This window comes from Archocentrus centrarchus, chromosome 2 (assembly GCF_007364275.1).
Source record: "Archocentrus centrarchus isolate MPI-CPG fArcCen1 chromosome 2, fArcCen1, whole genome shotgun sequence".
Lineage (NCBI taxonomy): Eukaryota > Metazoa > Chordata > Actinopteri > Cichliformes > Cichlidae > Archocentrus > Archocentrus centrarchus.
Window position 1 is genome coordinate 8,079,307 of NC_044347.1, and position 16,644 is coordinate 8,095,950.

The 16,644-nt window shown below is 39.4% G+C and overlaps 1 pseudogene; it reads left to right on the forward strand.

Annotated features, from left to right (window-relative positions):
* The first annotated feature begins 7,625 nt into the window (after positions 1-7,625).
* On the forward strand, positions 7,626-16,361 carry LOC115796307 (NLR family CARD domain-containing protein 3-like; annotated as a pseudogene).
* The last annotated feature ends 283 nt before the right edge of the window (positions 16,362-16,644 follow it).

Sequence of the window (16,644 nt, forward strand, 5' to 3'; positions counted from 1 at the left end):
AAGGAGGACAAACTCCAGGTGTCTGTAGGGATCCTGCGTGACCGTTTATCAGAATATCAGAGGACTGTTAAAGCTGCAAAATCTGATTTTCTGTCTAACCTGATTTCCAGGAAGAATCCCAAACCTCGAGTTCTTCTTAATATTTTTAACTCTGTTAGTAACCCCTGTGAATGCTCAGCTGTTTTTCAGCAGTTTGAGCCTGTGACTTTTAGTTTTAAAGGAAGTGGTATCTCATCTACGGCCTTCTAATTCCCCTCTAGATATTGTTCCCTCTTGCCTGCTCAAAGAAACTCTTCACATCATTGGGCCCAGTATTTTGCTCATATTGAATACCTCACTTTTATCAGGCTGTGTACCAGTTGCCTTAAAGCATGCTGTTGTGCAGCATGCTTGAAGGCATAGAGGGGATCGAGCTTTTGCAGTCGCAGCCCCCAATTTAACACTTAATATTCGTACTGCAGAGTCCATACAGTCATTTAAATCCTCTCTAAAAACTTTTTACCTTGGCTTTTAATTCGAGTTCAGTTTGAGTCCCATCAGGTTTTATGTTGTGGTGTCTCTTGTTATAGTGTGTCAGTTTTAGTTTGTTTTATTGCATCATATTTATTTTATTTCTTTGTTTTTATGTTCTATGCTTTATTTTATTTTATTCACCTATGGCGTTATCTTGCTTACTTCGCAGTTGATCTTGTAAAGCACTTTGGTGTTTTTAAATGTGCTCAAGAAATAAAATTGACACTGACGTGTCTGAAACAGTCACACATATTTTCAGTTGATGTTTGAAACTGTTCTCAATGATTCCTTGTAAACTTCTTCCTCTTCAGTCCTTTAAAGATGGAAGCTGCCATTATTCCAGGATCCACATGTTGTTTTTCTGTCTTTTTCCACTCAAAGCTTCACAGTGAATTACATGGTAAATGGTTCTTATATAGGGCTTTTCTACTCTAGCTGAGCACTCAAAGATCTTTATGTAACAGTTATCAATTATCAGTATCAATTATCTGAAGCTCTGTTCACAACCAGCTCCTCTACAGTTTGAACAAATCCAAAGTATTTAAAAAAAAAATGTTTTTTTCACAGTATTTCAGATTTTCATAATCAGAGTATATTTGGATTTTTGTTTTATTTGCTCCTGAATAATAAAGACAGTGGATGATACACGACTGAACATGAGAACTGATATTACTCAATGTATAAAATATTAAAGACATTCTTGTTTCTGTCATTTTATACAAACAATATAAAAACAGTCAAATCAAAGAAACATGAACTTTATTATTGATCACATGAATGTGCTGTTTAAATAAAATTGACAACTCTTCATTGATGGTGATTTGTGGCCCTCTGTTGGTGAAAACATGAACTGCATTATGGTATGACGCTTATATATTTCTGCTTTTTGATAATTGTACTGATGACTGATGTCTTAAAGCCCTGCTATGATCCATGTCATTTATCAATCACCAGATTAAAGATATTTGCAAAAAATAAAATCGAATTGTTCTCAACAAACTGATTCATGTTCTTGTTCCTGATTGGTGCCCACAGGAACCCACTAAACTCCATTTAGTAGCAGCAGTTTGTTTGCAGTTCAGCTACACTCATATCTGCTCACTGATTCAAGTCTCATATTTTTTTGGTGTGATTAACAACTGGAACTACAAACACTTTGGAAAGATGAGAATTAAAACCATTTGAATTTAACATTGCTTCTCTTTAATTCTCAAGAAATCTAACTGATATAAATGTATATGCCAAAGTGTGGTGGCACTCATAAGAATGATATCATCCTAAGTATCATAACTCAGCATCTCATTGGAGCTCTCTGGTAATTAAACTAAGAAGGAGAAATATTTTGGATGACGGTGATGAAACTCTGCAGATTTGTTGGTGATCTCAGATTTTTGTTCACGTCTCATCCTCAGTGCAGTCAGTGCCGTCCCACCTTTGCTGCCATGTCAGCAGAGTTAGATGATTAAATCTGTTCGTTTCACTTTTTTTTACTTTCACAGTTTTTATACTTATTTGTTTTTTCTGTAAGCACGAAGTACCGCAGCAATTTCCTAATGCTGTGAACCTGTTCACCCATATGGCAATAAAAACCTTCTGATTCTGATTTTTGTCAGTTTAATTAGTCACATTTTCTCACAGTGTGACAACATGGTCGATCACACCTCTTCACTGAGGTCAAAGTTTCAGTCGACCTTTAGTTTTAGGCTGAGCTTGGAGCTCTGTGTGGATTCTCGGGATGTGTTATGAGTGTTTGTCTGTGTAGGAAGACACCTGAAATACTTTAATTAAAAAATTAAGACATTTAATATTCAAGCATCAGAAGAAATACATGTACATGCAGGGCTGTTTACTCAGGGAGAGAGACAGGCCTGTGTTCCTCACTAACTAAAACATCTCTATAGTGGCAGTTTATCAGTTCAGGAACAGTCAGAGAAAGCTGTGGTTTAGACGTGGCCTCAGATGGCTCGTCCTCATGGCTCAGATCACAACAGAATGACATATACAGTACATGCAGCAACGAGGATAAGACAAACATGTTCTCATGTTCGTCTAATGTATTTATTTGTCTGTTGTTTGACTCAGCCACTGTTTATTAATTAATTTCCTGGAGTGTACTTTTACACATTTGTCTGTTTATTCGTTGAGTAGAAAATACACTCCCACAGATGTTTGGGAATTCTGGCACAGCCCTGAAAAATCCTCTCACTCCTTCTTCCACTGGCTGACTCATTCAGCTACTTGTTGGATTTAGTGTTTAGTCCCGTTCACACACTCGCTCAGCCTCTGCACATACACCGATTTGCTGACAGACACACACTGCTGTATGGTTTGATGGCTTCATTCAAACTGAGCATCATCTACATGTTCTCCTCCTCTGTCACAGACTTTGGAGCTGAGCTGTGACAGAGGTAAAAAAGGTTTCATGTCTTCACACGCCAGCATTTGAACTTTACTCTGACTTACACTCTGAGCAGCTATATGGCATATTGTTGGACTAAACACACACTCACACACACAGTCTGCTGTTAAATCCAGTCTGACTTGAGACACAAAGATCAGTTCATACACAGACAGCAAAAAGCTGCATTTAGATGAAGGATCTTCTGTCATGGTGAGGGGCTGTGTGCGGAGGGAGAGGACCTTGCAGGACTGACGCAGATGTAAACTAAAAACGACTTTATTTCAAAAATACAAAACTCTAAATCTCCACCAGGGCAGGAACAAACTAGAAGCCTGGGAGAAACCAAAAACACACAGCTAGGAGGGGAACGGGGAAACAATGACGACAACGTGACAACTAACAAAGGCAGACTAAGGGTTTAAATACACACAAGGGGATTAGGGCAAGTGGAAACAACAGGGGACGACAGGTGAACCAAATGAACCTAATAACAAAGGGGAAGCAAAACTAGATACAAAACACAGGGAACACGAGATTGTCAAAATAAGACAGGAACTGACTAAACATAACAGACGCAGACCTAACACTGAAAACTTGACAAGGAGAACATGCACAAAAACAACAAGGGAAACTAAACATACTCAAACAATATAACTATAAGAAACACTAAGGAACATAACCTAAAAAGTATGACAAAAGAAGGCTACGCAAAAGAAACTCAAAATGCTGGGCCACCGGCCCAGGACCATGACATCTTCACTCATTTGATTTCTCTTCATTAAAGAGAAATTCTTTTCTTACTTTAACTGCAGACCTTTCTGTCAGTAATTGATTTTTTTAACAATGAGGTGAAGTGAATGAATTGTTACAGTCCTTCTTCATATTTCCTGTTTTGATGTTTGAGCAGGAAAAGAAGTGTGTAAACGTCAGATTAGTGAAGATGTGAGTTCAGACGTGTGTGCAGGATCAGCTGAGCTCTGCAGGAGACATGGAGTCACAGCTGAACACACAAACATCAAACACACATTTTTAGATTCAGGTTGACTTTAAACTTCATCCAGAAACATCATTGGGCACTTAAAATATAACAACTTGTCTTTAAATCATTGGAGGATCAGACAATACTTCCAGCAGCACTATAATCATGCAGTCTGGACTGGATTAAAATCTCTGAGCGCAGCAGGTGATGTTTAAATCAGGCACAGTCTGAATCAAACCTGCTGAACCAGTCATGATGTTTTTAGTTCAAACATTAATGTTTTGTGTTTGTGTGGACACAGAGTGACAGAAAAAATGACCTTAACTGCGTCATGAGATCGAAGGAGTGAAGGAGCTTCACATTAAAGTCTGATGTTCAGGAACTTGAACAATGTTGTTAAATGAACTAGACTGCTGCTCCTGCTGAGCCCCTCCCATCTGTGCTCCTTCAGGTGGAGTCCCGCCTCCTTTTAAGAAGCAGCTCACCTGTGTCTCAGTGTTGAGTGTCCAGGTGTGGAGTGGAGCTTCTTCTTCTTCTGCTCTGTTTGCAGAAACTGTAAGTTTGCTTTGTTTCCTCCTTTAACAGTTTGTCTTCAGGAACTTTACTGTTTGTTTCTGCTCTGTGAGGTTTGGACACCATGTTGGATTTGAGATGTTTGTGGAGACAAATTTTCCAGTCATTCCAAGAAGAGAAGCAAATTAGTCGAGTATACAATAAGAGAGAAAACTCTCAGAAAACATTTTAATCTGAGGACATTTTAAATATACTAAATGGAGCATGACCAAAGAAATGCTGTGTGTGTATTTTAGGAGATCCATGAAACTGCTACTCATGTTCCTCATTAATCAAATCCTGTTTTAAATGTGCGACTCAAACAGTGTTAGTTTGCAGTGTTTGGTTCATCAGTGCTCTCAGCAGTAACCTTGAGGTGCGTTCAGTCGCCTTGTCTCCTTTTCCTGACCACTTTTCCTTGACCTTCATGGAACACAACAACAACTAAAACAGGCCTGTTTGTGTAGTTTTTGTTATGATACATTAATGATATTACAGCAGAGTGTGTGACTCTCTCTGCTGATATTGACTCAGTGCAGCTCTTTCTTTCTCTCACTCGTTCTTTCTCGTCTAACCTGTAAGACAGTCAAATAAGACAATATTTATTTAAGTACACTTGATCTCTGTGTTTAAATAGATGGATGGCAGATACTGGGCTCCATAATCCACAGCAAAATTTAACACTGACACACATTTTATGTCTGATGTGACTGTGACCCTTATTTGGAATGAGCTGAGTTGAGAGCATGATTGTGATGTGTGGACGGCTAAAAGCTGTGAGCGCAGTGCCCAAACTTTGGCTCTGTCCTAAACTTCTTCACTCAGTCGTCACACTGACTGTTTACAGAGGAACCAGCAGCATTTCTGCATGCAGTGACCTGCAATTAATGCTAAAGGAATGTCCTGCAAACACAGTCAGTGCTTTTCACCTTACCTTCAAAAGCAGTTTGATTAGTTGGATGAACTCTTTTTGTCTAAGAACGATTCAAAATGAATAATCAGAGGTTTCAATGTAAAACCCACACTTTAGCTATCAAACCTGAGGCAAAGGCTCAGTCCTGTTGACCAAAGTTAAAGAACTGTTTGTAGCAAAGTGGATCAGAGGAGAAAGATGCAGAGCATTGTTTCAGTCTCTTAAAGTCAGTCCATTTTACTTTAAGCAATTAAAGCAGCATTATTAACTGCAGACATTAACAACAATCCCTCTGCTCCTCCAGACACATGGACAAAAAGCAAATTGAAACCATCATCAACAAATGTGGGAAAAACAGAAGATCCTCCTTTGGCTTTGTATCTTTTGTTGACATTGACAGCAAAGCCGCTCTTACCTGCTTCTGTTTGCTCTCTGTCCTCCTCTCGATCTTCATGCTGTCACCCACTTTCACTTTTACAACCCAATAAAAGGCAGATTTCTATCACTTTATAACAATATTCTAATTGAATATGAGACACTGACATGTTACATCCTTCTGACCTGCTCTCTGCAGCTCTGCTGAAGCCCAATATGACTGAAACTAAAATAATAAAGTGCATCAGCTCCTTTGCTGATGGCAGCAGACGTACGGCTCAGAAACCTAAAACTGGTTAATGATCTTCTGCCATCTCCCCTATAGTGGCAAACATGCATACTGCACAGCAGTGACCCTGCATGATCACAGCAGTTTTTGCTAATGCTTCAGGTAAAGTGTGTTTTGAATTTGCTCGGCTGATTTGTGTCATGAAGTGACCTTTGAATCTTCATTCACCCGCAGCAACACGAGTCTTATTTACTAATAACAAGCCTGCTGAGTCACACAACACCTGTGAGAGTGAAGATCATGACATTTAAACTTGTTTTTGTTGTAACTGTACTGCCTCCTATAGACAAGCTGGCAAAATTTAACATTAAAAGATGATATATGAAAATAATACCCAAATATAAAAACATTCTTATTAATGCTACTATTTCTAAAAAGAGTCTAAACTCACCATTGAATTTATTATTTGTGCTGTTCTGGAACAGGAAATTCAGAGTTAATAAAGTAAGACTTTAATTCAAACTCTCATGTTTTCTGTCTGATGGAGCTTTCTGGTTTCATGCACCATCATGGCTGATTTTCAACCCTAGACAGCACGAAGCAAACATAAAAGCTTCATCTGCTTAAATAAATTTGTGTCTCCTAACCTGGATGTAACCCAACACCAACCACACACATCACAGCCTGCTCTGCTCGAGTCCCACTAACCACTTTAGCCTGGCCTAAATGGTCCAGTTTTTCATGCAACCTTTAAATAACACAAAATTATTGTACTGCAGTTTGTTTTGCAAGAAATTTCACAACATAATTTAGCAACACATCATGTCTTCATTCAATATTCAACTTAAACTCTAAAATGTATTCAGATCAGCAAAATTCCTGTTTTATCAAATGTCACCTGCTGAGCAGTTACTTTAGAAACAGAGATCACTTATCTTCATATCCGATCTTTTGTACATGTTTGTCCATCTTTGAGATTGTCACATCCAAATTTTAAAAAAGAAAAATTTAAAAAATAATAATTGGACTCCTGTCTATATTCGGTCTAACTTTTCACTCAGGAACTCCTCCACGCTGTCTGTGTTCCAACTGTGTTCCACAGTTTCATTTCACTTCTAATAAAAATATGGGCGTTTTTAAAAGGCTGATTCTAGTCAGGATTTATTTTTATAGTTTTGACCATTAAACTATTTCAGTGTTTCTGAAAAGTGTGCCACTTTTTTCTCCCTGGAAAATACAGAATTGTACATTTAGCCACCAAGACTCAGTGTTAAAAACTGCACAAGAAAATAAAAGTTTTTTGCTGATCTTCAAAACGGCTCCATCGCAGTCCTGTCTTCAGGGTATCACTTGTGTAATGGTAGCTTACACTTGCGCTGCTCTGTTCATGGGTCACAATAAAGTCAGTGTTTTTGTGAAAGTGAATCAGTGTGTGTCAGTGAATGATTAGTCTGTGCTGGGCTGCAGCTTCATGGCTCCATCTAGTGGACTGACAGTAGAAGTAGAGCAGCTGATTTCAGCTTCCTCTGCCTCACACTGTCTGACTGCATTCAGCTGCACACATGATGAAAGGATGATTTCAGTTGATGTGCACATGAATGATGTGTGTTTCCTCTGCAGGTGAAGGTAGAAAGTGTGTGTGAGCTGATGTGAATTCAGCAGCATGGATCAGTGTGAGGACAGAGAGGAGGGAGTCCCTCCCTCTAAAACCACTCTGTGTGGGGAACATGAGAGCCAGACCAAAGCTCAGAGGTGAGATGACCATCTCTAACTGTCCATGACTCTTCTCCATGTCACAGCTCAGCACTCACATCACTGCTGCAACCTGAACCAACCTGAACCTGAACCTGAACCCGAACCCAGCTGTTCGTCCTCAGACAGTGATGATTCAATGGATCGTCCTGCTAACTTTAAAGCAGGTGTTCCTCCTCCTGCAGAGAGGTAATGTGTGTCTAAATGTTGTTCCTGACTCAGTGTTTCTGAATAAATTCTCCATCATGTTTAATGTCAGCTCAGCTCTTTTTCACACACATTTCTGTGTTCATATGTGAAGCGGTGTGTGTTGGAGTTTGTTCCACAAACACAACTGTTTATAAAGGGGGGTAATAATTATTTGATCTCCTGCTGAATGTGTATGTTTGCTGTACGAAGAAATGAACCATCTCTAATTATTATATTGTTAACAATATTATGGCAAAACTACCCATCGAATTCATGGCAAATATCCACAAAAGATGGCCAGTCACCCCGAGATCACCTGATAAAATTTTTGCCATTTATGAGTTAAAAAAAATTCAGAAAAAAGAAAAACTTTAACATGGGGCTAAAACATTATCTCCTCAAAACCTTTGGGGTTCATCTGACAGTTGGCACACATTTGTGGAGGGCCAAAAACTAGAGCCAAAACAAACAGATCCGATCCAGATTCTGGATTTACAGGCTGCTTGAATGTAACACAAGAAACTCCATTTAACAGATATTTTTAGCCATTTCTCAGCTGAAACAAACAAAAAAGCAAATGAAAAACCATCATCCTTATTTGTTGCAGCATGAGGTATTGTCCTCTATCACTACTGTCCTTGGACACATAACATTTCATTTCATGTAAAGAATTTGGAGAAGGCCTGGGAGAAAGTGCTGCAGTCAGTTGAAGCTAAAATCAAACTCTTTGGCATCAAATGTTTGGATGAACAGAAATGCTGAGTGTGACCCAACAAACACCCCCCACACAGTAAAGCACTGAGTATGTGTTAGGACTGTTTTTCTGCTAAGGGTGCAGGACGACTTCACTGTTACTGAGGGGCCATGTTCAAAGCACATCACCAAGGCAAGAACTGACTAAAGAAGAAGGACGTCAAGGTCATGTAATGTGCTTTGTTTTGCTTTCTGGATTTTTGGTTGATAGTTTGACTCTATTAAAATAAAACTACCATAAAAAAAATTAGAGACTGTTAAATTCTTTGTGAGCAACTTTACAAATTAAGCAGGGATCAAATAAAGATTCCACTCTGTAATTCTTCTCCATGTCACAGCTCAGCACTCACAAAACTGCATTTTAATTTTTTCAGGAATGAACTTGAACTTGAAGCTGGACCTGAATCCAGCGGTGTGTCGTTAAAGAGTGACCAGTCTAAAGTTTACTACACTGATTTTAAAGGACAGCAACTCAGTGCTGCAGAGAGGTGAGCTGTTAGTAACTTTAGTAATCTTGATGTCTGATTTAAATAAACAGTTTTATGCTGTTTCATGATCTCTAAACTGCCTCTTAAAGGAACTAACGAAGGAAAGAATTACTTTATTCTATAAAACAAGTCCCTGCTCCTCATAGTAGTCAGTATGCCTCCATAGTTTAAATTATTAAATGACCCCTGGGTGGTGTTCTGTTTTTTCACTGCCAACACTACTTTTAGGGCTGCAGCTATTGATTATTTTAGTAATCAATGATTCTACTGATTATTCCATCAATGTATTGAGCAATCAGATAAAAACTTTTGTCTTTTTAATGAGCAATAAGAAATATTCAAAAGAGAAAAAAAAACAGGTCTTTCAAAATGAACTGCTCATTGGTTTCCATTGCAGTGCTTTGAACAGTTTCATACAGCACCTGTCAAAAAAGCCTTTTCATTTTCAAAATATTTTTTAAAGAAAACTTTCTTAAATGCAAAAATAAATAATCACAAGTAAAGTGTTGTCAAATACAATATACTGTACATACAAGTTAAACTGTGTCCGCTTAGAAGACTTTATTACATTAGTAGAGTTTTGAAAGTACTGTAGCTCCTGGATGAGGTTGATTTGGTGTGTGTTCAAGTGCATGTGTTTGTTTGTTTGTGTGTTTCTGCATGTTTAAGTGTGCTAGTGAACAAATGTGTGGTTTTGAGCCTTTAAAGGAGAATGTGGTGGCTGCCACCACAAGCATAACACTGAGGTTCATCCTGAGTTTTGATGCAGCGTTTCCTGCTGCAGAAAACAGTCGTTCTGATGGTGCACATGTTCATAATTATTGTAAATAATAATTCAGTGTCCACTTCAACAGCCCCAGGTGAATGGCTCAGAGTTTGACTGCTCCATGTATATTTTTTCTGTGCTGGGGAGAAAAAAAATAGTATTTCTATATTCCATCCAGTTTCTTCTGCTCATATTTTTTAAATATTAATTTTAATTATTGTGTCTTTATGTCCATGAATGGTGATGAGACATTAAAACATATTTTCTGAAGGAACTGAAGGAAAAGACTGCTGGACATCAGTAAGGAATTAAAGTACAGTAAATGAAACTGTCTGATAATTTCAAACTTTGACAACTTCTCTGAACACAGAAACACAACAAAACAGCAAACAGTTGTTGGTTTTATGAGGGATCAGCAGGACTGCTAAACCTGAGTCACTGTCAAAATATCACCTATCAGATCTTTACCCTGTACTTGAACTAATTCTTTGATTCCTTCACAGAGTGGATCAGGAGAGCTCAGAGGTTCCCAGTGGTCAGTCTGCCCAGCAGCATCAAACACAGCTGGACTCCATATTTATGGTTTGTACATGTGCAACAACTACTGTTACATCTGTTCTTTCAGTCATCTCCATGCTGCACTTTGTACACCAGTGGATTCTCATTGTACTCATGTTTCTGATGTTTGACTCTGTTGTTTTAGTCTGACTGGATCATTCATGTGATTTCTTCCAGCTGCTGGAGGAAAATATCATCACTTTTGTGAAGAATGAGCTGAAAAAGATCCAGAAGGTTTTAAATCCAGAAATTGTAAAGCATCAGGAGGAGGATGAGGAGTTGTTGGAGGGTGAGGAGAAAGTAGCGAGGAAGGAAAACAGAGAGGCATTTCTGAAGATCACACTGCACTTCCTAAAGACAATGAAGCAGGAGGAGCTGGCTGACCGTCTGCAGAGCAGTAAGAGGATTTCTCTGAAGATTGAAAATGTTATCAGAACAGCATGACATTTGTAAATTTATATTTACTTATCTTTTTCTGAAAGAAGGACATGTTCATATACTTTAAAATATGTTTTTTGTTCTTTGAGAATTTCCCATCACCTGCCAGCATAAACTTAAATCTGCCCTGAAGAAGAAGTTCCAGTGTGTGTTTGAGGGGATCGCTAAAGAAGGAAAGCCAACCCTTCTGAATCAGATCTACACAGAGCTCTACATCACAGAGGGAGGGGCTGCAGAGGTCAATGATGAACATGAGGTCAGACAGATTGAAACAGCATCCAGGAAACCAGACAGAGCAGAAACAACAATCAGACAAGAAGACATCTTTAAAGGCTCACCTGGAAGAGATGAACCAATCAGAACAGTGCTGACAAAGGGAGTGGCTGGCATTGGGAAAACAGTCTTAACACAGAAGTTCACTCTGGACTGGGCTGAAGACAAAGCCAACCAGGACATCCAGTTCATGTTTCCATTCACTTTCAGAGAGCTGAATGTGCTGAAAGAGAAAAAGTTCAGCTTGGTGGAACTTGTTCATCACTTCTTTACTGAAACCAAAGAAGGAATCTGCAGCTTTGAAGACTTCCAGGTTGTGTTCATCTTTGATGGTCTGGATGAGTGTCGACTTCCTCTGGACTTCCACAACACTGAGACCCTGGCTGATGTTACAGAGTCCACCTCAGTGGATGTGCTGCTGACAAACCTCATCAGGGGGAACCTGCTTCCCTCTGCTCGCCTCTGGATAACCACACGACCTGCAGCAGCCAATCAGATCCCTGCTCAGTGTGTTGATATGGTGACAGAGGTCAGAGGGTTCACTGACCCACAGAAGGAGGAGTACTTCAGGAAGAGATTCCAGGATAAGAAACTGGCTTACAAAATAATCTCCCACATCAGGACATCACGAAGCCTCCACATCATGTGCCACATCCCAGTCTTCTGCTGGATCACTGCTACAGTTCTGGAGGATGTGCTGAAAACCAGAGAGAGAGGAGAGCTGCCCAAGACCCTGACTGAGATGTACATCCACTTCCTGGTGGTTCAGGCCAAAGTGAAGAAGGTCAAGTATGATGGAGGAGCTGAGACAGATCCACACTGGAGTCCAGAGAGCAGGAAGATGATTGAGTCTCTGGGAAAACTGGCTTTTGATCAGCTGCAGAAAGGAAACCTGATCTTCTATGAATCAGACCTGACAGAGTGTGGCATTGATATCAGAGCAGCCTCAGTGTACTCAGGAGTGTTCACACAGATCTTTATAGAGGAGAGAGGGCTGTACCAGGACAAGGTGTTCTGCTTCATCCATCTGACTGTTCAGGAGTTCCTGGCTGCTCTTCATGTCCATCTGACCTTCATCAACTCTGGAGTCAATCTGCTGGAAGAACAACAAACAACCTCCCAGACAGAGCAACACCTCTACCAGAGTGCTGTGAACAAGGCCTTACAGAGTCCAAATGGACACCTGGACTTGTTCCTCCGCTTCCTCCTGGGTCTTTCACTGCAGACCAATCAGACTCTCCTACGAGGTCTGCTGACACAGACAGGAAGTAGCTCACAGACCAATCAGGAAACAGTCCAGTACATCAAGAAGAAGCTCAGTGAGAATCTGTCTGCAGAGAAAAGCATCAACCTGTTCCACTGTCTGAATGAACTAAATGATCGTTCTCTAGTGGAGGAGATCCAACAGTCCCTGAGTTCAGGAAGTCTCTCCACAGATAAACTGTCTACTGCTCAGTGGTCAGCTCTGGTCTTCATCTTACTGTCATCAGAAGAAGATCTGGATGTGTTTGACCTGAAGAAATACTCTGCTTCAGAGGAGGCTCTGCTGAGGCTTGTTCCAGTGGTCAAAGACTCCAACAAAGCTCTGTAAGTTATCCTAAACATCTTTCTTACAAGAAAAGAAGAAAACAGTAAAAAGTAATACCATATTCTTTTATTGATGTTTCATCAGGTTGAGTAGCTGTAACCTCTCAGAGAGAAGCTGTGAAACTCTGTCCTCAGTTCTCAGCTCTGAGTCCTCTAGTCTGAGAGAGCTGGACCTGAGTAACAACAACCTGAATGACTCAGGAGTGAAAGCTTTATCTAATGGAATTAAGAGTCACCACTGGAAACTAGAAACACTCAGGTCAGGATTAGTGGTTAATCTATGCAGGATTGTGTCTGCTGTGATTTGTCTATCTTTTAATAAAAGATATCCACACATCTACTGGAAGTGCAGCCTTCTGCAATCAGACAAATTTTTTTTTTAATCTAAGGATTAACCCTCTATTCTCTAAAATAATTTTATTAGAATGTTTCAGATTCTTGAGAATTCTGTAAGAAAGGGGACTTAAAGACCTAAATATAGCTTTAAAACTGCTGTAAAGTGTCAATTATTTTAGTTGTAATTTAAACATCACAAGCAGTGCTTTCATGACAAGATTTTCATCATCTATTTCTCATTATCACTTTCTTATCACTTTCTCTTCCTCCACTCCTTCTGCTACCTCCGGCCCTGCTCTCATGTAGAGTTTGCCCTCTACTTTATCTATGATGAATAGTTCCAAACTAATGACAGTCCCACCAGCCTCAGCTCTACTGTATGTAGGTTTTACAAGTTGTAGAATTTAATTTTTGGATCAAATTGAATTTTCTAGAGCTGTTATCCGCTTATTTTTTTTTCCTGGGGGGTGTTTCAACTGCACTGCCGCTCTCTAACACTGTCATGTATTGTGTGGTTTCTCCAGGCTGTCAGGCTGCCTGATCACAGAAGAAGGTTGTAAGTCTCTGGTCTCAGCTTTGAGCTCCAACCCCTCCCATCTGAGAGAGCTGGACCTGAGCTACAACCATCCAGGAGAGGCAGGAGTGAAGCTGCTGGAGCAGCTAAAAATAGAGACACTCAGGTATGGAGAGGCCTGTTGCAGCCACATACAATTTCTAAGAGAGGAGTTTATCAGTCTTTTTCTCTGTCCTTCACTATAGTACTATGTAAATGTTCCAATAACACTTATATCCAGCATGAAGAAATGACACGTCGCAAGTTTTTAATCAGCTCATGGCAGCTGTGAGAGGTTCCTGTATCATAAAACCACTAAGTCTATACTAGAAGTATGGAAAATATAATAAAATACACACTGCACATAAATAACACAATAAATTAATAACACAATAAATTTACACCAATGCATTTTAGTAACTTATATATACACATATGTACACTTTTCTTTTCATGTCAATTTCATATCTTATTGACACATTGACACAATGTTCATCAGTTAACTAAAAAAAAAATTAAAAAGTCCAAGATCGCAGATTTCAGTCTCCTAATCTCTCAATTTCTGGGGACCATTTTTATTTTGGTAACAATGCTCAAGACCAAGCTGACTGGTTATAAAGTGCTAATACTGAAACTAGTAGTTTCTACATTCTTTCAGCCTGCTAGCTATGCTAACAAGTCATTGAATGGTGTCCCAACTTCTGGGAAATTGCTATTCTAATTATTGTAGGGTCTTTACCTTACAATATAAATCACTTTGAGGCAACTGTTTGTGATTTGGTGCTAGCTGCTAGCTGTGCACAATAGACTGGGTCACATCACAGTAAGGAGAGATGGACACAGCAGGCTGCTCTGCTAGCTAACTAACATTAAACGTCACAGTAAAAAAACAATGTAGTGTTGGTGGGAGTTACGTTACAGACTAATAGCATTTCGTTATTTAGCATTATGTTTGTTTATATCTGCTCCACTTACCACTGTAATTTTTTTTTATTTTTAAATCTTCCTCTTTTTTTCACTCGAATGTAACTCTTCTTCATTTTCAATAATTGCAGTCATTAGGTTATTTTAAACTGAACCATTTACTCCTCTTGCAATGGGAATTAGTAGACTCATGAAGGACCCCATTATGGGGTTTTTCAGCCCTTCCCATTGATGGGAATGTTTCCAGGTGCATTTTAGAATAGGAGCCTTTTGAATTTGATGAATGGTGCTCTCATTACATCTAACCAAGGAAAAAACATGAGAATATTAGAAATTGCTGTTGAAATTACAATTGTTACCACCACTGTTAATATTTCCAGTGGAACCTTCAGAATAAGCAGCTTCCACATTCTATAAATGCCTTTAAATTTTATTATATCAAAAATTAGAAAACCCTTCCAATAAATATGAGAATGAGGTCAATAAGTTTATTGAACTCTGATCTTTGAATATGAGGTAAAACCATTGCAAAAAAACAAAAAAAAACTTAATAACAGCAACTGTATGTAAAAGGAATGCAGGAGATGAATGTTAGGAGAAGAACAAAATTGACTAATTACCTGTCTTTAGATACTTATGCACGCACAGACGGTTTCAGCATTGAAAAGTTACTTTGAGATTTGATAAATAAGATTAAGTGATTGCAAATTCTTGGTTATTCTTGCACGGTGGCTGTTTCCTTGCAAAATTTTGCAAGAAAAGTATTAAAATGAATCATACAAATGAGCTTTATTAAGACTCATAAGTATTTGCTGTGATGATGATTTTTGCTCTAATCAAACAGCCTCACTGGAACACGACAACCACAGGACAGGACTATAGAGACGTTTCCTTCAAGTGTATGAGTCCAAATGTTGGACTGTTCCTTTATCAGTGTCTAACAGTGTGTGTCTGAGAGCGATGTAATGTCCATGTGTGCATGCTGAAAGAGACTGTGCTGCTCTGACCCCCCTCCTCCTTTCAGGGTGGAGCCTGCTGGAGTCCGATGGCTGATCCCAGGTCTGAGGAAGTGTAAGTGTGTTTTTAATGTGATTGATGAAAACAAAGCAGCACACATTCAACCATCTTCAAACTGTCACATCACTCATTCACATCTCTGATGTCAGGAGTCATCATCAAAGTGTCAATCAATGAACAGATGATGGATCAATAACTGCAGCTGGATTGTGTTTGTTCTCTCCATCAGATTCCTGTCAACTCACAATCGACACAAACACAGTGAACACAAACCTACAACTGTCTGACAACAACAGGAAGGTGACACATGTGGAGGAGGTTCAGTCATATCCTGATCATCCAGACAGATTTGATCATTGGCCTCAGCTGCTGTGTAGAGATGGTCTGACTGGGCGCTGTTACTGGGAGGTCGAGTAGAGCAGAGGGGTGCATATCTCAGTGAGCTACAGGAGAATCAGCAGGAAAGGAAACAGAAATGACTGTGAGTTTGGAAGGAATGATCAGTCCTGGTGTCTGTACTGCTCTGATTGTCACGGTTACTCTGTCTGTCACAATAACAGAGAAACATACATCTCCTCCTCCTCCTCCTCCTCTGTATCTGACAGAGTAGCAGTGTATGTGGACTGTCCTGCTGGCACTCTGTCCTTCTACAGAGTCTCCTCTGACACTCTGATCCACCTCCACACCTTCAACACCACATTCACTGAACCTCTTTATCCTGGATTTACAGTCTGGCCTTCTGGTTCCTCAGTGTCTCTGTGCTGAGTTGAGTGTAACGAGTGTCCTCCTGTCAGAGAAACTCTGACTGTTGAACAGATAGTTCAGTCTGTACATGTCTGTCTCTTTCACTCACAAACACATTTTCAGATTCATGGATTCAATCAGTTGATGTTTGAAACTGTTCTCAATGATTCCTTCCTTTTCTGTATCACCTATATCAACAAATTCCTCTGACTATGAAGGAGATTATGTGTTCAAAATAGGATGAACGTTCACTGAAGCTCCAATAAAGCATCTCCTTTAACTGTGAAGCAGTTTGACTTTAAGT